Source organism: Pseudophryne corroboree, unplaced genomic scaffold (genome assembly GCF_028390025.1).
Source record: "Pseudophryne corroboree isolate aPseCor3 unplaced genomic scaffold, aPseCor3.hap2 scaffold_316, whole genome shotgun sequence".
Classification (NCBI taxonomy): domain Eukaryota; kingdom Metazoa; phylum Chordata; class Amphibia; order Anura; family Myobatrachidae; genus Pseudophryne; species Pseudophryne corroboree.
Genome location: NW_026969839.1, coordinates 610425 through 629819, shown reverse-complemented (window position 1 = coordinate 629819; position 19395 = coordinate 610425). Strand labels below are relative to the sequence as shown.

General features: G+C 47.5%; 25 non-coding genes across 25 annotated transcripts; 18 read left to right on the top strand and 7 right to left on the bottom strand.

The window, feature by feature from the left end:
• Positions 1-1549: 1549 nt before the first annotated feature.
• On the bottom strand, positions 1550-1665 carry LOC135017594 (U5 spliceosomal RNA). The gene has a single exon (XR_010215391.1). It is a non-coding gene; the product is annotated as a U5 spliceosomal RNA (small nuclear RNA).
• Positions 1666-1940: 275 nt separating this feature from the next.
• LOC135017569 (U5 spliceosomal RNA) lies at positions 1941-2056 on the bottom strand. Its single transcript, XR_010215367.1, has one exon. It is a non-coding gene; the product is annotated as a U5 spliceosomal RNA (small nuclear RNA).
• Positions 2057-2342: 286 nt separating this feature from the next.
• Positions 2343-2458, bottom strand: LOC135017586 (U5 spliceosomal RNA). The gene has a single exon (XR_010215383.1). It is a non-coding gene; the product is annotated as a U5 spliceosomal RNA (small nuclear RNA).
• A 270-nt stretch (positions 2459-2728) lies between these two features.
• Positions 2729-2844, bottom strand: LOC135017579 (U5 spliceosomal RNA). The gene has a single exon (XR_010215377.1). It is a non-coding gene; the product is annotated as a U5 spliceosomal RNA (small nuclear RNA).
• A 144-nt stretch (positions 2845-2988) lies between these two features.
• On the top strand, positions 2989-3151 carry LOC135017438 (U1 spliceosomal RNA). The gene has a single exon (XR_010215263.1). It is a non-coding gene; the product is annotated as a U1 spliceosomal RNA (small nuclear RNA).
• Positions 3152-7962: 4811 nt separating this feature from the next.
• LOC135017596 (U5 spliceosomal RNA) lies at positions 7963-8075 on the bottom strand. The gene has a single exon (XR_010215393.1). It is a non-coding gene; the product is annotated as a U5 spliceosomal RNA (small nuclear RNA).
• A 286-nt stretch (positions 8076-8361) lies between these two features.
• Positions 8362-8478, bottom strand: LOC135017593 (U5 spliceosomal RNA). The gene has a single exon (XR_010215390.1). It is a non-coding gene; the product is annotated as a U5 spliceosomal RNA (small nuclear RNA).
• Positions 8479-8748: 270 nt separating this feature from the next.
• On the bottom strand, positions 8749-8864 carry LOC135017581 (U5 spliceosomal RNA). Its single transcript, XR_010215378.1, has one exon. It is a non-coding gene; the product is annotated as a U5 spliceosomal RNA (small nuclear RNA).
• A 144-nt stretch (positions 8865-9008) lies between these two features.
• Positions 9009-9172, top strand: LOC135017278 (U1 spliceosomal RNA). The gene has a single exon (XR_010215108.1). It is a non-coding gene; the product is annotated as a U1 spliceosomal RNA (small nuclear RNA).
• A 152-nt stretch (positions 9173-9324) lies between these two features.
• LOC135017522 (U1 spliceosomal RNA) lies at positions 9325-9487 on the top strand. Its single transcript, XR_010215333.1, has one exon. It is a non-coding gene; the product is annotated as a U1 spliceosomal RNA (small nuclear RNA).
• Positions 9488-10161: 674 nt separating this feature from the next.
• LOC135017348 (U1 spliceosomal RNA) lies at positions 10162-10325 on the top strand. Its single transcript, XR_010215176.1, has one exon. It is a non-coding gene; the product is annotated as a U1 spliceosomal RNA (small nuclear RNA).
• A 152-nt stretch (positions 10326-10477) lies between these two features.
• Positions 10478-10640, top strand: LOC135017375 (U1 spliceosomal RNA). Its single transcript, XR_010215204.1, has one exon. It is a non-coding gene; the product is annotated as a U1 spliceosomal RNA (small nuclear RNA).
• Positions 10641-11310: 670 nt separating this feature from the next.
• On the top strand, positions 11311-11474 carry LOC135017277 (U1 spliceosomal RNA). Its single transcript, XR_010215107.1, has one exon. It is a non-coding gene; the product is annotated as a U1 spliceosomal RNA (small nuclear RNA).
• A 152-nt stretch (positions 11475-11626) lies between these two features.
• Positions 11627-11789, top strand: LOC135017548 (U1 spliceosomal RNA). The gene has a single exon (XR_010215350.1). It is a non-coding gene; the product is annotated as a U1 spliceosomal RNA (small nuclear RNA).
• Positions 11790-12463: 674 nt separating this feature from the next.
• Positions 12464-12627, top strand: LOC135017337 (U1 spliceosomal RNA). The gene has a single exon (XR_010215165.1). It is a non-coding gene; the product is annotated as a U1 spliceosomal RNA (small nuclear RNA).
• A 972-nt stretch (positions 12628-13599) lies between these two features.
• LOC135017310 (U1 spliceosomal RNA) lies at positions 13600-13763 on the top strand. Its single transcript, XR_010215139.1, has one exon. It is a non-coding gene; the product is annotated as a U1 spliceosomal RNA (small nuclear RNA).
• A 152-nt stretch (positions 13764-13915) lies between these two features.
• Positions 13916-14078, top strand: LOC135017371 (U1 spliceosomal RNA). The gene has a single exon (XR_010215199.1). It is a non-coding gene; the product is annotated as a U1 spliceosomal RNA (small nuclear RNA).
• A 670-nt stretch (positions 14079-14748) lies between these two features.
• On the top strand, positions 14749-14913 carry LOC135017486 (U1 spliceosomal RNA). Its single transcript, XR_010215306.1, has one exon. It is a non-coding gene; the product is annotated as a U1 spliceosomal RNA (small nuclear RNA).
• A 149-nt stretch (positions 14914-15062) lies between these two features.
• LOC135017412 (U1 spliceosomal RNA) lies at positions 15063-15225 on the top strand. Its single transcript, XR_010215237.1, has one exon. It is a non-coding gene; the product is annotated as a U1 spliceosomal RNA (small nuclear RNA).
• Positions 15226-15899: 674 nt separating this feature from the next.
• LOC135017315 (U1 spliceosomal RNA) lies at positions 15900-16063 on the top strand. The gene has a single exon (XR_010215144.1). It is a non-coding gene; the product is annotated as a U1 spliceosomal RNA (small nuclear RNA).
• A 152-nt stretch (positions 16064-16215) lies between these two features.
• LOC135017499 (U1 spliceosomal RNA) lies at positions 16216-16378 on the top strand. Its single transcript, XR_010215316.1, has one exon. It is a non-coding gene; the product is annotated as a U1 spliceosomal RNA (small nuclear RNA).
• Positions 16379-17052: 674 nt separating this feature from the next.
• LOC135017313 (U1 spliceosomal RNA) lies at positions 17053-17216 on the top strand. Its single transcript, XR_010215142.1, has one exon. It is a non-coding gene; the product is annotated as a U1 spliceosomal RNA (small nuclear RNA).
• A 152-nt stretch (positions 17217-17368) lies between these two features.
• Positions 17369-17531, top strand: LOC135017390 (U1 spliceosomal RNA). The gene has a single exon (XR_010215215.1). It is a non-coding gene; the product is annotated as a U1 spliceosomal RNA (small nuclear RNA).
• Positions 17532-18205: 674 nt separating this feature from the next.
• LOC135017353 (U1 spliceosomal RNA) lies at positions 18206-18369 on the top strand. Its single transcript, XR_010215181.1, has one exon. It is a non-coding gene; the product is annotated as a U1 spliceosomal RNA (small nuclear RNA).
• A 152-nt stretch (positions 18370-18521) lies between these two features.
• LOC135017527 (U1 spliceosomal RNA) lies at positions 18522-18684 on the top strand. Its single transcript, XR_010215338.1, has one exon. It is a non-coding gene; the product is annotated as a U1 spliceosomal RNA (small nuclear RNA).
• Positions 18685-19395: the final 711 nt, after the last annotated feature.

The following is a 19395-nucleotide window of genomic DNA, read 5'->3' as shown; positions in this document are numbered from 1 at the left end:
CAATATAAATAGCAGCCCTCCTTCATATAATCAGCCAGATCTTATTAAATCTGGTCCAGATATAGCCGTTCAGATATACTTAATTGACAACATATATCAATCGGTGGGGTTGCCTTAAGGAATATAGCAATTCCAATTCTCATATAAATAGCAACCTTCCTTCATATATTCAGCCAGATCTTATTTAATCTGATCTAGGCGTAGGCAATAATGCTTTCCTTAGAGGTATAGCCACCTCAATTCTTATTAGGAAGCAAAGTGTCTGTCATAATGGTTTATCCAATTCATCTAAGAAATAATATATTCCATGTGTCAGAGATTCATTACTCTCTATTTACACTGTTAAAGAGTTAATTCTTATTATGTTACAGTGTAAAGAAATTATCATATAGGGAGATGTGGCAATTCCATGTGCTATATATATAATAACCCTTAGTGGTCCAGATTCCACAATGAGGAATTTTCTTATAAACCGCTGAAACACACAGCTGTTTGACTGACTTCCAAATATATCTATCTCACTTTGTAACAGTCTTATGATAGAGAAACTGTTACATATTCGGTCACTTAGTTATCTAAAGGTAAACAGACTCAGTGTGAGGGTAATATAATATATCAAATGCGCTGTCAATAATCGTGGTAACTGGTGTAATAATGTGGTATATTGAGTATGCTAGTAAGGCATATAACTGCTCTCCAGCCTTTAAGTGTTACCAATCAATTTGTTACACTGTAAAGGATTTATGGTGTCCTGTTAGGACATGCAGCTGCTAGGCTGACTCAAAGATTTATCCATTTGTAACAATTATGTAACAGTTATATACATGTTACTGGTATTACATAGAAATAGTATGACACAGGCCAGCAGTCCCATGTGTCTAGATTCCACAATAGGAGATTTTCTTTGTCTTATAAACTGCTGGAACACACAGCTGCTAGACTGACTTCAAATATATATATTACTTTGTAACAGTCTTATAGTAAAGAGACTGTTACACACTGTCATTTAGTTATCTCAAGGTTAGCAGATTCTGTGTGAGGATAGTGTTCTGTTAGAACATGCAGCTGCTAGGCTGACTCATAGAAAATGTATCCATTTGTAACAAATGACACATACAGCATTAAATTAATATCTATAGCAGCCCATGTGACATCTCTACTCTTATCATAATTGTCTGGTTATTGCCAATCTGGACAGCAGGAGTGATATATATTCACTAGTCCCAATATCCCATCATATAAATATACCCACACTGATATACTTTCTTATCAAGAGTTATTAGTAGCTATCTGTATGCACTTTAGACATTGTATCTGCTAAGTGACATCATATCTAGTGTATTCCTTTCTTATAGCTCAGCTTCTATTCCCTATTAGTGGAGACTAACAGCTAACATCATAATCATATATTTTTGTTTTATAACATTTCACATGAGTCAAATACACGCGGACACGCCGTGCCCTACACGTGTGTTTCACTGCATCTATGGCAACTTACATTAAAGCTAACAAGAAAGCACACTCGTTCTGTCTTTAAACTGATAAAAGAAACCCCAATAATATGGGGCATGCAAAAATTGAGATAAAACTCAGTTTTGCTCCTCTCCACGGAAATCTTTAATAAAAGGCGAAATATTTGTTAGTGCTGAAGAGAAACCAGAGCATGACCAAGATTCCACCTGTCGCCTGAGTGCCATGCCAGCAGTTCTCATTGAGCTCAAAGTGAGCACCCAATTTGAAAGAAAGATAGCAGATTTCTCACCAGGCTTCCCCTAGCTATAAACATGGTTTGTACTCTTTTCCATGTGTTCCCAGATCTTTCAAGCAATTAGTATAGTCAAGAAAGTTCTGTTTGAAAAGAAACAAACATTTACTGTCATTTCTATGCAAATGAGCTTACATTAAAGCACACTCGTTCTATCTTTAAACAGATAAAATTAAACCCCAATAAGATGGGGAATGCAAAATTTGAGATAAAACTCAGTTTTGCTCCTCTCCACGGAAATCTTTAGTAAAAGGCGAAAGATTTGTTCGTTCTGAAGAGAAACCAGAGCATGACCAAGATTCCACCTGTCGCCTGAGTGCCATGCCAGCAGTCCTCATTCAGCTCAAAGTGAGCACCCAATTTGAAAGAAAGAAAGCAGATTTCTCACCAGGCTTCCCCTTGCTATAAGCATGGTTTGTACTCTTTTCCATGTGCTCCCAGATCTTTCAAGCAAGTAGCATGGTCAAGAAAGTTCTGTTTGAAAAGAAACAGACATTTACTGTCATTGTTATACAAATAAACTTACATTAAAGCCAACAAGAAAGCACACTCATTCTGTCCTTAAACTGATAAAAGAAACCCCAATAATATGGGGCATGCAAAAATTGAGATAAAACTCAGTTTTGCTCCTCTCCACGGAAATCTTTAATAAATGGCGAAAGATTTGTTCATTCTGAAGAGAAACCAGAGCATGACCAAGATTCCACCTGTCGCCTGAGTGCCATGCCAGCAGTCCTCATTCAGATCAAAGTGAGCGCCCAATTTGAAAGAAAGCAGATTTCTCACCTGGCTTCTCCTTGCTATAAGCATGGTTTGTACTGTATTCCATGTGCTCCCAGATCTTTCAAGCAAGTAGCATGGTCAAGAAAGTTCTGTTTGAAAAGAAACAAACATTTACTGTAATTTCTATGCAAATGAGCTTTCATTAAAGCACACTCATTCTATCTTTAAACCGATAAAAGAAAATCCAAAAAGATGGGGCATGCAAAAATTGAGGTAAAACTCAGTTTTGCTCCTCTCCACGGAAATCTTTAGTAAAAGGCGAAAGATTTGTTCGTTCTGAAGAGAAACCAGAGCATGACCAAGATTTTCATCTGAAAATATGTGTTCTCCCTGCAGTTGTTGTCCCCAGATGAGAGTTCCCTTGTGCTGCCTCAGTTGAATCTCCTTTACTTGACAGAGATGTGCCTGAGCAGCGGCCCTCCCCAGCCCTATCCCAAATCATACTTATTTTGCATAGGAGATACCATGGTCATGAAGATTGTTCTCCCAGGGTGAGGTTCATTCATTGCATTCTGGGTATGCTGACCCCTGTGATTTCCCCAATGTGGGAAACTCGACTGCATTATTTGTGGTAGTGGGGGACTGTGTTTGTGCTTTCCTCTGGTCAGCTCTGGTAAAAGTCAGATTTCTTTGTCTCAGATCTTCCTCTAGCCTTGTTCTTCTTTCGAGAGTTCCCTTGTGCTGCCTCAGTTGGATCTCCTTCACTTGACAGGGGGTGCCCGAGCAGCAATCCTCCACAGCTCTAGCCCAACTCCTACATACCTGCCAGGTGAGATACTATGATCTTCACTGTTAGGGCAATCAGGATGTGGAATTCCCTGCCAGGGAAGGTGGTAATGGCGGACTCTGTAATTGGATTTAAAAAAGGAATGGATACATTTCTGAATGAAAAAGCTATCTAAGGTTATAATACTTAAAATATCAACATGGTTAATCCGGGGGTAACATGAGTTATAGTAGCTAACTAGTCATAAAACATTATTCAGCAAGTATGTAGAATCATCACAACTTAAAATAGGTTGAACACGATGGGCAATTTGCCTCTATTCAACCTCAAAAACTATGTTACTATATGTTACTATATTACTATGTTACTGTAGTATACAGAAAACCAAAATGCAATGAACAGTGATAGTGAGCACTGATGAGGATACTAGAACTGACACTGAGCAGCAAGATGCAGCACTGGACTATTAGTAATGTACTGTAGTATGCTGAGCACCACAATGCAGCACAAGACAATGAGCAGTGATACTGAGCACTGATGAGGATACTACTGAGAACTGACACTGAGCAGGAGAGACACACTACTAGTATTACTGAGCAGCAATAAGTAACCACTGATACTGAGCACTGATATTGAGATTTCCACTGAGAGAACATAGCCACGTCCATTCCGCTCTCTCTTCAATGCACGAGTAAAAATGGCGGCAACGCGCAGCTCTTTATATGGAATCCGAATCTCGCGAGAATCCGACAGCGGGATGATGACATTTTCCCTTGTTCAGGTTTTGCGAGTCAGGCGGGAACAACCGAGCCTGCCTCGGACCAGTGTAAACAACGTGGAGTTCGTGGGGAATTCGGTTCTCGGAGAACCGAACCCGCTCCTCTCTACGTTAAACCAATCAATTTTTTTATTTTCAATCTAAGCCCCTGCAGTTTTCTGTAAGCATCTGCTTCGCTATGATGATCAACAAGTCACAAGGGCAAACACTCAGGGCTTGAGGCGTAGATCTTAGGACCAGCTGCTACAAGCATGGCAGAGGTGTCACTATCACTGGTGACACCCAGAGAGGTGGCGAGGGAGATTGTAATGCAGTGCGCGCAGATAAGCAGCGCAATGGTAAAAAGGAGGCATGGTTTCATAGGTAGGGGCATGGCCTGGTGGCCTGAATCTACATTTTGTTGCTCCGGGTGTCCCGGGGGTTGGGGGCTGCACCCGGGGACTAGTGTGTGAGCGGTGCTGGCTCCTGCACAGTGAAAGGGCATGGCCACCCAGCATGACGCCTCCCTTCTTGACCATGCTGTAATTGCAGTCGCACTGCAGTTCAGCGTGATCATAAAAAATGGTGTAGCCTCCTGCTGGTGCAGACTGTATGTGCGCGCAGGAAGCCGCCACCATTTTTGTGATCACAGCGGCTGAATGTGATGTCATACAGCCGCTGTGACCACGCCCCCTGTGTCTACTCCGTTGCAGACCCCATTTTGAAGCCTTGCCCCCGCACCGCTCCATCCCTGACTTGGAAATGGAGTGTTGCTGACCCACCTATCCCCCCCCGCCCCGATTGACAGGCAGAGGCGATCGCATTCTCTGCGGGGTGCCGCAGAAAATGCAGGCACATGCGTATGCTCTTAGCAATTTTTGCAGTTGGATCGTTTATTGTGATTGCAATCCAACCTGAATCAGGCCCTATTACCTATCACAATGCGCTGCGGGCAGTACAAAATTGGGTTAATATAGGAGAAAAACCCCCAGACCTGTGCTCCTTAACTGTACCTGGTGGCTAGTGGAGCGGCTGCCCAGTAATCAGTGTCCACGCCAGTGCGCACACGGTCCACCCCCTACGGCCACGCTCCCCTTCATCAGCGGCCTCGTGATCCGGAAGGGTGGTGTGTGTGTGACTGACCTTAGGATGAAACCGGACCCTCCGCTGCAGTGACCCAGCAACCAGGGCACGGGAGTATACAGCGCCGCTGGGAGTGATGAAGCTGCAGTAAAGATGTCTATTAGACCTAGCCTGCTGCAGCCCTTGTAGATTCTCATAAAACAAGTTCTTCTTTTCTTGTCAAAATTTATAGCTAAGAATAGGCTGCCTGAGGCAGGCCCCTGTTAAGTGGCCTGCTACTGAAGGCACCAACTACAAACTGAGCTCCCTGTTCATGGAAGCGGGGTTATAGAGGAGAATGCACTGAGCATCTTGGGAACAGTCAAAAGCTTTGAGCCGGTTGGTGCCTCAGATCAAGATCCTACTCTACACCCCAATGTGAATCCTTGTGGAGTCCAGTGTACCCCACAGAAGAAATTAATGTGTCACACCCATTGGCAGCAACCTTAGAATAGCTGCTGACGGGCACAATTGAGAAAGGAAGGGGGGGGGGGACATTTGAATCCAGCACATAAATGCAATTCAAATATGTAATTTGTACCTTCCTATTTTAAAATATAATGGATGAACCTCACCCTGTGAGAACAATCTTCATGATCAAGAGATCTCATATGCAAAATAAGTATGAGTTGGGATAGGGCTGGGGAGGGTGGCTGCTCGGGCAGCCCCTCCCCCGTCAAGTTAAGGAGATTCAACTGAGGAAGCACAAGGGAACTCTCGTCTGGGGACAACAACTGCAGGGAGACCACATCTTTTCAGATGAACATGGGAGGGCGGAAGGCTGCCTAATACTGAAGCACCATCAAATATCAAACCATATGCAACATCTAGTACAAGCCTTCCTGGGGGAAGGTCTGCAGCAGACGGATTTGCATACAGTGATGTTATTCAAGCAGTGGGCCAAAGTTGGCTGGAACCCTCATCTGCATATGAAAAGAGAAAAGGGGCGTGCAGGGCATGGCGGCCTTTTGCAGTGCTTGGATGACCCCTAGTTCTCATTAAACACCCCCACCCTCCTTTGGTGTGGGCTCATGTTGGCCATGCCCCATCCCCTGAAGCATTCAAGCTGATTTCTTGCAGCAGCTGGGCACTGTAACAGCTCCAGAGCTGTTCTGTAAGGCAAGTAAAAGGGTGTGGGCCCTGCAGCACCACCTGTAGTTTGCATTGTGCGTTGGAAGGCACAAAGTAAGCAGACGGGAGGAGAAGTCAGGATAGTGCGCAAGGGCATCCTTTTCTCTTAGTCCGTAGAGGATGCTGGGGTCACATTAGGAACCATGGGGTATAGACGGGATCCGCAAGAGACATGGGCACTTTAAGACTATCAAAGGGTGTGAACTGGCTCCTCCCTCTATGCCCCTCCTCCAGACTCCAGTTATAGGAACTGTGCCCATGGAGACGGACATTTCGAGGAAAGGATTTATTGTTAAACTAAGGTGAGCATCTTACCAGCTCACACCTTAAGCATGCCGCAGAACGTGGCATTCAACAGAACACAAGCCAACGGCATGAATAATTGCAGCAAAAAGCTGACCAGAACCATAACACAACATGTGTATAACCACAAGTAATAACTGCAGACACAGTATGGACTGGGACGGGTGCCCAGCATCCTCTACAGACTAAGAGAAAAGGATTTACCGGTAGGTATTAAAATCCTATTTTCTCATACGACCTAGAGGATGCTGGGGTCACATTAAGAACCATGGGGTTATACCAAAGCTCTTGAACGGGTGGAAGAGTGCGTACGACTCTGCAGCACCGAATGACCCAACTTGAAGTTATCATCGGCCAAGGTATCAAACTTGTAAAACTTAGCAAAAGTGTTTACTAAATAGCTGCTCGGCAAAGTTGCAATGCCGAGACTCCCCGACCAGCTGCCCAGGATGAACCCACCTTTCTAGTAGAATGGGTCTTCACCTAATTCAGTAACGGCAATCCTGCCATGGAATGAGCATGCTGAATCTTACCACAGATCCAGCGCATAATGGTCTACATGGAAGCAGGACACCCAATCCTGTTGGGAGCATACAGGACAAACAGAGCCTCTGTTTTCCTAATCTGAACCGTTCTGGTGACATAAATTTTCAAAGTTCTGACCACAGCCAGAGACTTTGACTCAACGAAGGTGTCAGTGGCCAAAGGTACCATGTGGAAAGATGAACCACCTTCGGCAGAAATTGTTGACGTGTCCTCAATTCTGCTCTATCTTCATGAAAGATCAAATAAAGGCTCTTGTGATACTGCATGGTTTGTACTGTTTTCCATGTGCTCCCAGATCTTTCAAGCAAGTAGCATGGTCAAGAAAGTTCTGTTTGAAAAGAAACAAACATTTACTGTCATTGTTATGCAAATAAACTTACATTAAAGCTAACCAGAAAGCACACTCGTTCTGTCTTTAAACTGATAAAAGAAACCCCAATAATATGGGCATACCTCCCAACTTTGTCGGCTCGCAAAGAGGGACACACGCGCGGCGAAGTCGCACGCACTCCCAAAAAGGGCGTGGCCTAAGTAAAAAGGGGCATGGCTTCGCGGGAGGACCCGCGATCGCGAGTCACGCCCCCGTTTTCGGCACTGAGGGGGCATGCCCAGCGCTCTGTGAGCCGCTGGCATGCCACCTCTCCCTCTGACTTCAGTGAATAGACGCTGTGCGCACAGCGACTATTCACCGCTGCTCTGCTAAGCAGGGCAGCGACAGACAGAGCCTCCCAACTGTCCTCCCCACCGCGGGACACTGCGGCCCGCAGGTGGGACAGCGGGACAGTCCCCAAAAAACGGGACTGTCCCGCGAAAATCGGGACAGTTGGGAGGTATGATATGGGGCATGCAAAAATTGAGATAAAACTCAGTTTTGCTCCTCTCCACGGAAATCTTTAGTAAAAGGCGAAAGATTTGTTCGTTCTGAAGAGAAACCAGAGCATGACCAAGATTCCACCTGTCGCCTGAGTGCCATGCCAGCAGTCCTCATTCAGCTCAAAGTGAGCACCCAATTTGAAAGAAAGAAAGCAGATTTCTCACCAGGCTTCCCCTTGCTATAAACATGGTTTGTACTCTTTTCCATGTGCTCCCAGATCTTTCAAGCAATTAGTATGGTCAAGAAAGTTCTGCTTGAAAAGAAACAGACATTTATTGTCATTGTTATGCAAATAAACTTACATTAAAGCTAACAAGAAAGCACACTCGTTCTGTCTTTAAACTGATAAAAGAAACCCCAATAATATGGGGCATGCAAAAATTGAGATAAAACTCAGTTTTGCTCCTCTCCACGGATAATCTTTAATAAAAGGCGAAAGATTTGTTCGTTCTGAAGAGAAACCAGAGCATGACCAAGATTCCACCTGTCGCCTGAGTGCTGTGCCAGCAGTCCTCATTCAGATCAAAGTGAGCGCCCAATTTGAAAGAAAGCAGATTTCTCACCTGGCTTCTCCTTGCTATAAGCATGGTTTGTACTGTATTCCATGTGCTCCCAGATCTTTAAAGCAAGTAGCATGGTCAAGAAAGTTCTGTTTGAACATAAATAAACATTTACTGTCATTTCTATGCAAATGAGCTTACATTAAAGCACACTCATTCTATCTTTAAACCGGTAAAAGAAACCCCAAAAAGATGGGGCATGCAAAAATTGAGATAAAACTCGGTTTTGCTCCTCTACACGGAAATCTTTAGTAAGAGGCGAAAGATTTGTTCGTTCTGAAGAGAAACCAGAGCATGACCAAGATTTTTATCTGAAAATATGTGTTCTCCCTGCAGTTGTTGTCCCCAGATGAGAGTTCCCTTGTGCTGCCTCAGCTGAATCTCCTTTACTTGACAGAGATGTGCCTGAGCAGCGGCCCTCCCCAGCCCTATCCCAAATCATACTTATTTTGCATAGGCGATACCATGGTCATGAAGATTGTTCTCCCAGGGTGAGGTTCATTCATTGCATTCTGGGTATGCTGACCCCTGTGATTTCCCCAAATGTGGGAAACTCGACTGCATTATTTGTGGTAGTGGGGGACTGTGTTTGTGCTTTCCTCTGGTCAGCTCTGGTAAAAGTCAGATTTATTTGTCTCAGATCTTCCTCTAGCCTTGTTCTTCTTTCGAGAGTTCCCTTGTGCTGCCTCAGTTGGATCTCTTTCACTTGACAGGGGGGTGCCCGAGTAGCGACCCTCCCCAGCTCTAGCCCAACTCCTACTTACCTGCCAGGTGAGATACTATGATCATGAAGGTGCTTCTCCCAGGGCAAGGCTCACCCATTGCACTCTGGGTGTGGTGCCCCTGCGATTTCCCCAAATGTGGGAAGCTTGACTGCATAATTTGTGTTTCCCCTGGTCGGCTCTTGTATAATTCAGATCTCTTTGTCTCAGGTCTCTCTCCAGCCTAGTTTGCTGTCTGTTTCCACTTCTTTTTTCATGAGCCCCTCCCTTTTATACCCTTGTGCACTATCCTGACTTCTCCTCTTGTCTGCTTATTTTGTGCCTTCCAATGCACAATGCAAACTACAGGTAGTGCTGCAGGGCCCACACCCTTTTACTTGCCGTACAGAGCAGCTCTGGAGCTGTTACAGTGCCCAGCTGCTGCAAGAAATCAGCTTGAATGCTTCAGGGGCTGGGGCATAGCCAACATGAGCCCCACACCGAAGGAGGGTGGAGGTGTTTAATGCGAACTAGGGGTCATCCAAGCGCCGCAAAAGGCCGCTATGCCCTGCACGCCCCTTTTCTCTTTTCATATGCAGACGAGGGTTGAAGACAACTTTGACCCACTGCTTGGATGACATCACCGTATGCAAATCCATCTGCTGCAGGCCTTCCCCCAGGAATGCTTGCACTAGTTGTTGCATTTGGTTTGTTGTTTGGGGGTGCTTCATTATTAGGCAGCCTTCTGCCCTCCCATGTTCATCTGAAAATATGTGTTCTCCCTGCAGTTGTTGTCCCCAGATGAGAGTTCCCTTGTGCTGCCTCAGTTGAATCTCCTTTACTTGACAGAGATGTGCCTGAGCAGCGGCCCTCCCCAGCCCTATCCCAAATCATACTTATTTTGCATAGGAGATACCATGGTCATGAAGATTGTTCTCCCAGGGTGAGGTTCATTCATTGCATTCTGGGTATGCTGACCCCTGTGATTTCCCCAAATGTGGGAAACTCGACTGCATTATTTGTGGTAGTGGGGGACTGTGTTTGTGCTTTCCTCTGGTCAGCTCTGGTAAAAGTCAGATTTCTTTGTCTCAGATCTTCCTCTAGCCTTTTTCTTCTTTCGAGAGTTCCCTTGTGCTGCCTCAGTTGAATCTCCTTCACTTGACAGGGGGGTACCCGAGCAGCGACCCTCCCCAGCTCTAGCCCAACTTCTACTTACCTGGCAGGTGAGATACTATGATCATGTAGGTGCTTCTCCCAGGGCAAGGCTCACCCATTGCACTCTGGGTGTGCTGCTCCTGCGATTTCCCCAAATGTGGGAAACTTGACTGCATAATTTGTGCTTCCCCTGGTCGGCTCTCGTATAATTCAGATCTCTTTGTCTCAGGTCTCTCTCCAGCCTAGTTTGCTGTCTGTTTCAACTTCTCTTTTCTTGAGCCGCTCCCTTCTATGCCCTTGCGCACTATCCTGACTTCTCCCGTCTGCTTACTTTGTGCCTTCCAATGCACAATGCAAACTACAGGTAGTGCTGCAGGGCCCACACCCTTTTACTTGCCGTTCAGAGCAGCTCTGGAGCTGTTACAGTGCCCAGCTGCTGCAAGAAATCAGCTTGAATGCTTCAGGGGCTGGGGCATAGCCAACATGAGCCCCACACCGAAGGAGGGTGGAGGTGTTTAATGCGAACTAGGGGTCATCCAAGCGCCGCAAAAGGCCGCCATGCCCTGCACGCCCCTTTTCTCTTTTCATATGCAGACGAGGGTTGAAGCCAACTTTGACCCACTGCTTGGATGACATCACTATATGCAAATCCATCTGCTGCAGGCCTTCCCCAGGAATGCTTGTACTAGTTGTTGCATTTGGTTTGTTGTTTGGGGGTGCTTCAGTATTAGGCAGCCTTCTGCCCTCCCATGTTTATCTGAAAATATGTGTTCTCCCTGCAGTTGTTGTCCCCAGATGAGAGTTCCCTTGTGCTGCCTCAGTTGAATCTCCTTTACTTGACAGAGATGTGCCTGAGCAGCGGCCCTCCCCAACCCTATCCCAAATCATACTTATTTTGCATAGGCGATACCATGGTCATGAAGATTGTTCTCCCAGGGTGAGGTTCATTCATTGCATTCTGGGTATGCTGACCCCTGTGATTTCCCCAAATGTGGGAAACTCGACTGCATTATTTGTGGTAGTGGGGGACTGTGTTTGTGCTTTCCTCTGGACAGCTCTGGTAAAAGTCAGATTTCTTTGTCTCAGATCTTCCTCTAGCCTTGTTCTTCTTTCGAGAGTTCCCTTGTGCTGCCTCAGTTGGATCTCTTTAACTTGACAGGGGGGTGCCCGAGCAGCGACCCTCCCCAGCTCTAGCCCAACTCCTACTTACTTGCCAGGTGAGATACTATGATCATGAAGGATCTTCTCCCAGGGCAAGGCTCACCCATTGCACTCTGGGTGTGGTGCCCCTGCGATTTCCCCAAATGTGGGAAGCTTGACTGCATAATTTGTGTTTCCCCTGGTCGGCTCTCGTATAATTCAGATCTCTTTGTCTCAGGTCTCTCTCCAGCCTAGTTTGCTGTCTGTTTCCACTTCTTTTTTCATGAGCCCCTCCCTTTTATACCCTTGTGCACTATCCTGACTTCTCCTCCTGTCTGCTTACTTTGTGCCTTCCAATGCACAATGCAAACTACAGGTAGTGCTGTAGGGCCCACACCCTTTTACTTGCCGTACAGAGCAGCTCTGGAGCTGTTACAGTGCCCAGCTACTGCAAGAAATCAGCTTGAATGCTTCAGGGGCTGGGGCACAGCCAACATGAGCCCCACACCGAAGGAGGGTGGAGGTGTTTAATGTGAACTAGGGGTCATCCAAGCACCGCAAAAGGCCGCCATGCCCTGCACGCCCCTTTTCTCTTTTCATATGCAGACGAGGGTTGAAGCCAACTTTGACCCACTGCTTGGATGACATCACCGTATGCAAATCCATCTGCTGCAGGCCTTCCCCCAGGAATGCTTGCACTAGTTGTTGCATTTGGTTTGTTGTTTGGGGGTGCTTCAGTATTAGGCAGCCTTCTGCCCTCCCATGTTCATCTGAAAATATGTGTTCTCCCTGCAGTTGTTGTCCCCAGATGAGAGTTCCCTTGTGCTGCCTCAGTTGAATCTCCTTTACTTGACAGAGATGTGCCTGAGCAGCGGCCCTCCCCAGCCCTATCCCAAATCATACTTATTTTGCATAGGAGATACCATGGTCATGAAGATTGTTCTCCCAGGGTGAGGTTCATTCATTGCATTCTGGGTATGCTGACCCCTGTGATTTCCCCAAATGTGGGAAACTCGACTGCATTATTTGTGGTAGTGGGGGACTGTGTTTGTGCTTTCCTCTGGTCAGCTCTGGTAAAAGTCAGATTTATTTGTCTCAGATCTTCCTCTAGCCTTGTTCTTCTTTCGAGAGTTTCCTTGTGCTGCCTCAGTTGGATCTCTTTCACTTGACAGGGGGGTGCCCGAGTAGCGACCCTCCCCAGCTCTAGCCCAACTCCTACTTACCTGCCAGGTGAGATACTATGATCATGAAGGTGCTTCTCCCAGGGCAAGGCTCACCCATTGCACTCTGATTTCCCCAAATGTGGGAAGCTTGACTGCATAATTTGTGTTTCCCCTGGTCGGCTCTCGTATAATTCAGATCTCTTTGTCTCAGGTCTCTCTCCAGCTTAGTTTGCTGTCTGTTTCCACTTCTTTTTTCATGAGCCCCTCCCTTTTATACCCTTGTGCACTATCCTGACTTCTCCTCCTGTCTGCTTACTTTGTGCCTTCCAATGCACAATGCAAACTACAGGTAGTGCTGCAGGGCCCACACCCTTTTACTTGCCGTACAGAGCAGCTCTGGAGCTGTTACAGTGCCCAGCTGCTGCAAGAAATCAGCTTGAATGCTTCAGGGGCTGGGGCATAGCCAACATGAGCCCCACACCGAAGGAGGGTGGAGGTGTTTAATGCGAACTAGGGGTCATCCAAGCGCCGCAAAAGGCCGCCATGCCCTGCACGCCCCTTTTCTCTTTTCATATGCAGACGAGGGTTGAAGCCAACTTTGACCCACTGCTTGGATGACATCACCGTATGCAAATCCATCTGCTGCAGGCCTACCCCCAGGAATGCTTGCACTAGTTGATGCATTTGGTTTGTTGTTTGGGGGTGCTTCAGTATTAGGCAGCCTTCTGCCCTCCCATGTTCATCTGAAAATATGTGTTCTCCCTGCAGTTGTTGTCCCCAGATGAGAGTTCCCTTGTGCTGCCTCAGTTGAATCTCCTTTACTTGACAGAGATGTGCCTGAGCAGCGGCCCTCCCCAGCCCTATCCCAAATCATACTTATTTTGCATAGGAGATACCATGGTCATGAAGATTGTTCTCCCACGGTGAGGTTCATTCATTGCATTCTGGGTATGCTGACCCCTGTGATTTCCCCAAATGTGGGAAACTCGACTGCTTTATTTGTGGTAGTGGGGGACTGTGTTTGTGCTTTCCTCTGGTCAGCTCTGGTAAAAGTCAGATTTCTTTGTCTCAGATCTTCCTTTAGCCTTGTTCTTCTTTCGAGAGTTCCCTTGTGCTGCCTCAGTTGGATCTCCTTCACTTGACAGGGGGGTACCCGAGCAGCGACCCTCCCCAGCTCTAGCCCAACTTCTACTTACCTGGCAGGTGAGATACTATGATCATGTAGGTGCTTCTCCCAGGGCAAGGCTCACCCATTGCACTCTGGGTGTGCTGCTCCTGCGATTTCCCCAAATGTGGGAAACTTGACTGCATAATTTGTGTTTCCACTGGTCGGCTCTCGTATAATTCAGATCTCTTTGTCTCAGGTCTCTCTCCAGCCTAGTTTGCTGTCTGTTTCAACTTCTCTTTTCTTGAGCCGCTCCCTTCTATGCCCTTGCGCACTATCCTGACTTCTCCCGTCTGCTTACTTTGTGCCTTCCAATGCACAATGCAAACTACAGGTAGTGCTGCAGGGCCCACACCCTTTTACTTGCCGTTCAGAGCTGCTCTGGAGCTGTTACAGTGCCCAGCTGCTGCAATAAATCAGCTTGAATGCTTCAGGGGATGGGGCATGGCCAACATGAGCCCCACACCAAAGGAGGGTGGGGTGTTTAATGCGAACTAGGGGTCATCCAAGCACCGCAAAAGGCCGCCATGCCCTGCACGCCCCTTTTCTCTTTTCATATGCAGATGAGGGTTGAAGCCAACTTTGACCCACTGCTTGGATGACATCACCGTATGCAAATCCGTCTTCTGCAGAACTTCCCCCAGGAATGCTTGCACAAGTTGTTGCATTTGGTTTGTTGTTTGGGGGTGCTTCAGTATTAGGCAGCCTTCTGCCCTCCCATGTTCATCTGAAAATATGTGTTCTCCCTGCAGTTGTTGTCCCCAGATGAGAGTTCCCTTGTGCTGCCTCAGTTGAATCTCCTTTACTTGACAGAGATGTGCATGAGCAGCGGCCCTCCCCAGCCCTATCCCAAATCATACTTATTTTGCATAGGAGATACCATGGTCATGAAGATTACTCTCCCAGGGTGAGGTTCATTCATTGCATTCTGGGTATGCTGACCCCTGTGATTTCCCCAAATGTGGGAAACGTGACTGCTTTATTTGTTGGTAGTGGGGGACTGTGTTTGTGTTTTCCTCTGATCTCTGGTAAAAGTCAGATTTCTTTGTTTCAGATCTTCCTCTAGCCTTGTTCTTCTTTCGAGAGTTTCCTTGTGCTGCCTCAGTTGGATCTCCTTCACTTGACAGGGGGGTGCCCGAGCAGCGACCCTCCCCAGCTCTAGCCCAACTCCTACTTACCTGCCAGGTGAGATACTATGATCATGAAGGTGCTTCTCCCAGGGCAAGGCTCACCCATTGCACTCTGGGTGTGCTGCCCCTGCGATTTCCCCAAATGTGGGAAACTTGACTGCATAATTTGTGTTTCCCCTGGTCAGGTCTCGTATAATTCAGATCTCTTTGTCTCAGGTCTCTCTCCAGCCTAGTTTGCTGTCTGTTTCCACTTCTCTTTTCTTGAGCCGCTCCCTTCTATGCCCTTGCGCACTATCCTGACTTCTCCTCCTTTCTGCTTACTTTGTGCCTTCCAACGCACAATGCGAACTACAGGTAGTGCTGCAGGGCCCACACCCTTTTACTTGCCTTACAGAGCAGCTCTGGAGCTGTTACAGTGCCCAGCTGCTGCAAGAAATCAGCTTGAATGCTTCAGGGGCTGGGGCATAGCCAACATGAGCCCCACACCGAAGGAGGGTGGAGGTGTTTAATGCAAACTAGGGGTCAGCCAAGTGCTGCAAAAGGCCACCATGCCCTGCACGCCCCTTTTCTCTTTTCATATGCAGACGAGGGTTGAAGCCAACTTTGACCCACTGCTTGGATGACATCACCATATGCAAATCTATCTGCTGCAGGCCTTCCCCCAGGAATGCTTGCACTAGTTGTTGCATTTGGTTTGTTGTTTGGGGGTGCTTCAGTATTAGGCAGCCTTCTGCCCTCCCATGTTCATCTGAAAATATGTGTTCTCCCTGCAGTTGTTGTCCCCAGATGAGAGTTCCCTTGTGCTGCCTCAGTTGAATCTCCTTTACTTGACAGAGATGTGCCTGAGCAGCGGCCCTCCCCAGCCATATCCCAAATCATACTTATTTTGCATAGGAGATACCATTGTTATGAAGATTGTTCTCCCAGGGTGCGGTTCATTCATTGCACTCTGGGTATGCTGACCCCTGTGATTTCCCCAAATGTGGGAAACTCGACTGCATTATTTGTGGTAGTGGTGGACTGTGTTTGTGCTTTCCTCTGGTCAGCTCTGGTAAAAGTCAGATTTCTTTGTCTCAGATCTTCCTCTAGCCTTGTTCTTCTTTCGAGAGTTCCTTTGTGCTGCCTCAGTTGGATCTCCTTCACTTGACAGGGGGGTGCCCGAGCAGCGACCCTCCCCAGCTCTAGCCCAACTCCTACTTACCTGCCAGGTGAGATACTATGATCATGAAGGTGCTTCTCCAAGGGCAAGGCTCACCCATTGCACTCTGGGTGTGCTGCTCCTGCGATTTCCCCAAATGTGGGAAACTTGACTGCATAATTTGTGTTTCCCCTGGTCAGGTCTCGTATAATTCAGATATCTTTGTCTCAGGTCTCTCTCCAGCCTAGTTTGCTGTCTGTTTCCACTTCTCTTTTCTTGAGCCGCTCCCTTCTATGCCCTTGCGCACTATCCTGACTTCTCCTCCTTTCTGCTTACTTTGTGCCTTCCAACGCACAATGCGAACTACAGGTAGTGCTGCAGGGCCCACACCCTTTTACTTGCCTTACAGAGCAGCTCTGGAGCTGTTACAGTGCCCAGCTGCTGCAAGAAATCAGCTTGAATGCTTCAGGGGCTGGGGCATAGCCAACATGAGCCCCACACCGAAGGAGGGTGGAGGTGTTTAATGCAAACTAGGGGTCAGCCAAGTGCCGCAAAAGGCCACCATGCCCTGCACGCCCCTTTTCTCTTTTCATATGCAGACGAGGGTTGAAGCCAACTTTGACCCACTGCTTGGATGACATCACCATATGCAAATCTATCTGCTGCAGGCCTTCCCCCAGGAATGCTTGCACTAGTTGTTGCATTTGGTTTGTTGTTTGGGGGTGCTTCAGTATTAGGCAGCCTTCTGCCCTCCCATGTTCATCTGAAAATATGTGTTCTCCCTGCAGTTGTTGTCCCCAGATGAGAGTTCCCTTGTGCTGCCTCAGTTGAATCTCCTTTACTTGACAGAGATGTGCCTGAGCAGCGGCCCTCCCCAGCCATATCCCAAATCATACTTATTTTGCATAGGAGATACCATTGTTATGAAGATTGTTCTCCCAGGGTGCGGTTCATTCATTGCACTCTGGGTATGCTGACCCCTGTGATTTCCCCAAATGTGGGAAACTCGACTGCATTATTTGTGGTAGTGGTGGACTGTGTTTGTGCTTTCCTCTGGTCAGCTCTGGTAAAAGTCAGATTTCTTTGTCTCAGATCTTCCTCTAGCCTTGTTCTTCTTTCGAGAGTTCCTTTGTGCTGCCTCAGTTAGATCTCCTTCACTTGACAGGGGGGTGCCCGAGCAGCGACCCTCCCCAGCTCTAGCCCAACTCCTACTTACCTGCCAGGTGAGATACTATGATCATGAAGGTGCTTCTCCCAGGGCAAGGCTCACCCATTGCACTCTGGGTGTGCTGCCCCTGCAATTTCCCCAAATGTGGGAAACTTGACTGCATAATTTGTGTTTCCCCTGGTCGGCTCTCGTATAATTCAGATCTCTTTGTCTCAGGTCTCTCTCCAGCCTAGTTTGCTGTCTGTTTCCACTTCTCTTTTCTTGAGCCCCTCCCTTCTATACCCTTGTGCACTATCCTGACTTCTCCTCCCGTCTGCTTACTTTGTGCCTTCCAATGCACAATGCAAACTACAGGTAGTGCTGCAGGGCCCACACCCTTTTACTTGCCTTACAGAGCAGCTCTGGAGCTGTTACAGTGCCCAGCCGCTGCAAGAAATCAGCTTGAATGCTTCATGGGATGGGGCATGGCCAACATGAGCCCCACACCAAAGGAGGGTGGGGGTGTTTAATGCGATCTAGGGGTCATCCAAGCAGCGCAAAAGGCCGCCATGCCCTGCACGCCCCTTTTCTCTTTTCATATGCAGATGAGGGTTGAAGCCAACTTTGACCCACTGCTTGGATAACATCACCATATGCAAATCCATCTGCTGCAGGCCTTCCCCCAGGAATGCTTGCACTAGTTGTTGCATTTGGTTTGTTGTTTGGGGGTGCTTCAGTATTAGGCAGCCTTCTGCCCTCCCATGTTCATCTGAAAATATGTGTTCTCCCTGCAGTTGTTGTCCCCAGATGAGAGTTCCCTTGTGCTGCCTCAGTTGAATTTCCTTTACTTGACAGAGATGTGCCTGAGCAGCGGCCCTCCCCAGCCCTATCCCAAATCATACTTATTTTGCATAGGAGACACCATGGTCATGAAGATTGTTCACCCAGGGTGAGGTTCATTCATTGCATTCTGGGTATGCTGACCCCTGTGATTTCCCCAAATGTGGGAAACTCGCCTGCATTATTTGTGGTAGTGGGGGACTGTGTTTGTGTTTTCCGCTGGTCAGCTCTGGTAAAAGTCAGATTTCTTTGTCTCAGATCTTCCTCTAGCCTTGTTCTTCTTTCGAGAGTTCCATTGTGCTGCCTCAGTTGGATCTCCTTCACTTGACAGGGGGGTGCCCGAGCAGCGACCCTCCCCAGCTCTAGCCCAACTCCTATTTACCTGCCAGGTGAGATACTATGATCTTGAAGGTGCTTCTCCCAGGGCAAGGCTCACCCATTGCACTCTGGCTGTGCTGCCCCTGCGATTTCCCCAAATGTGGGAAACTTGACTGCATAATTTGTGTTTCCCCTGGTCGGCTCTCGTATAATTCAGATCTCTTTGTCTCAGGTCTCTCTCCAGCCTAGTTTGCTGTCTGTTTCCACTTCTCTTTTCTTGAGCCGCTCCCTTCTATGCCCTTGCGCACTATCCTGACTTCTCCCGTCTGCTTACTTTGTGCCTTCCAACGCACAATGCGAACTACAGGTAGTGCTGCAGGGCCCACACCCTTTTATTTGCCTTACAGAGCAGCTCTGGAGCTGTTACAGTGCCCAGCTGCTGCAAGAAATCAGCTTGAATGCTTCAGGGGCTGGGGCATAGTCAACATGAGCCCCACACCGAAGGAGGGTGGAGGTGTTTAATGCGAACTAGGGGTCATCCAAGCGCCGCAAAATGCCGCCATGCCCTGCATAACCCTTTTCTCTTTTCATATGCAGATGAGGGTTCCAGCCAACTTTGGCCCACTGCTTGGATGACATCACCGTATGCAAATTCGTCTCCTGCAGACCTTCCCCCAGGAATGCTTGTACTAGTTATTGCATATGGTTTGATATTTGATGGTGCTTCAGTATTAGGCAGCCTTCCGCCCTCCCATGTTCATCTGAAAAGATGTGGTCTCCCTGCAGTTGTTGTCCCCAGACGAGAGTTCCCTTGTGCTTCCTCAGTTGAATCTCCTTAACTTGACGGGGGAGGGGCTGCCCGAGCAGCCACCCTCCCCAGCCCTATCCCAACTCATACTTATTTTGCATATGAGATCTCTATATCATGAA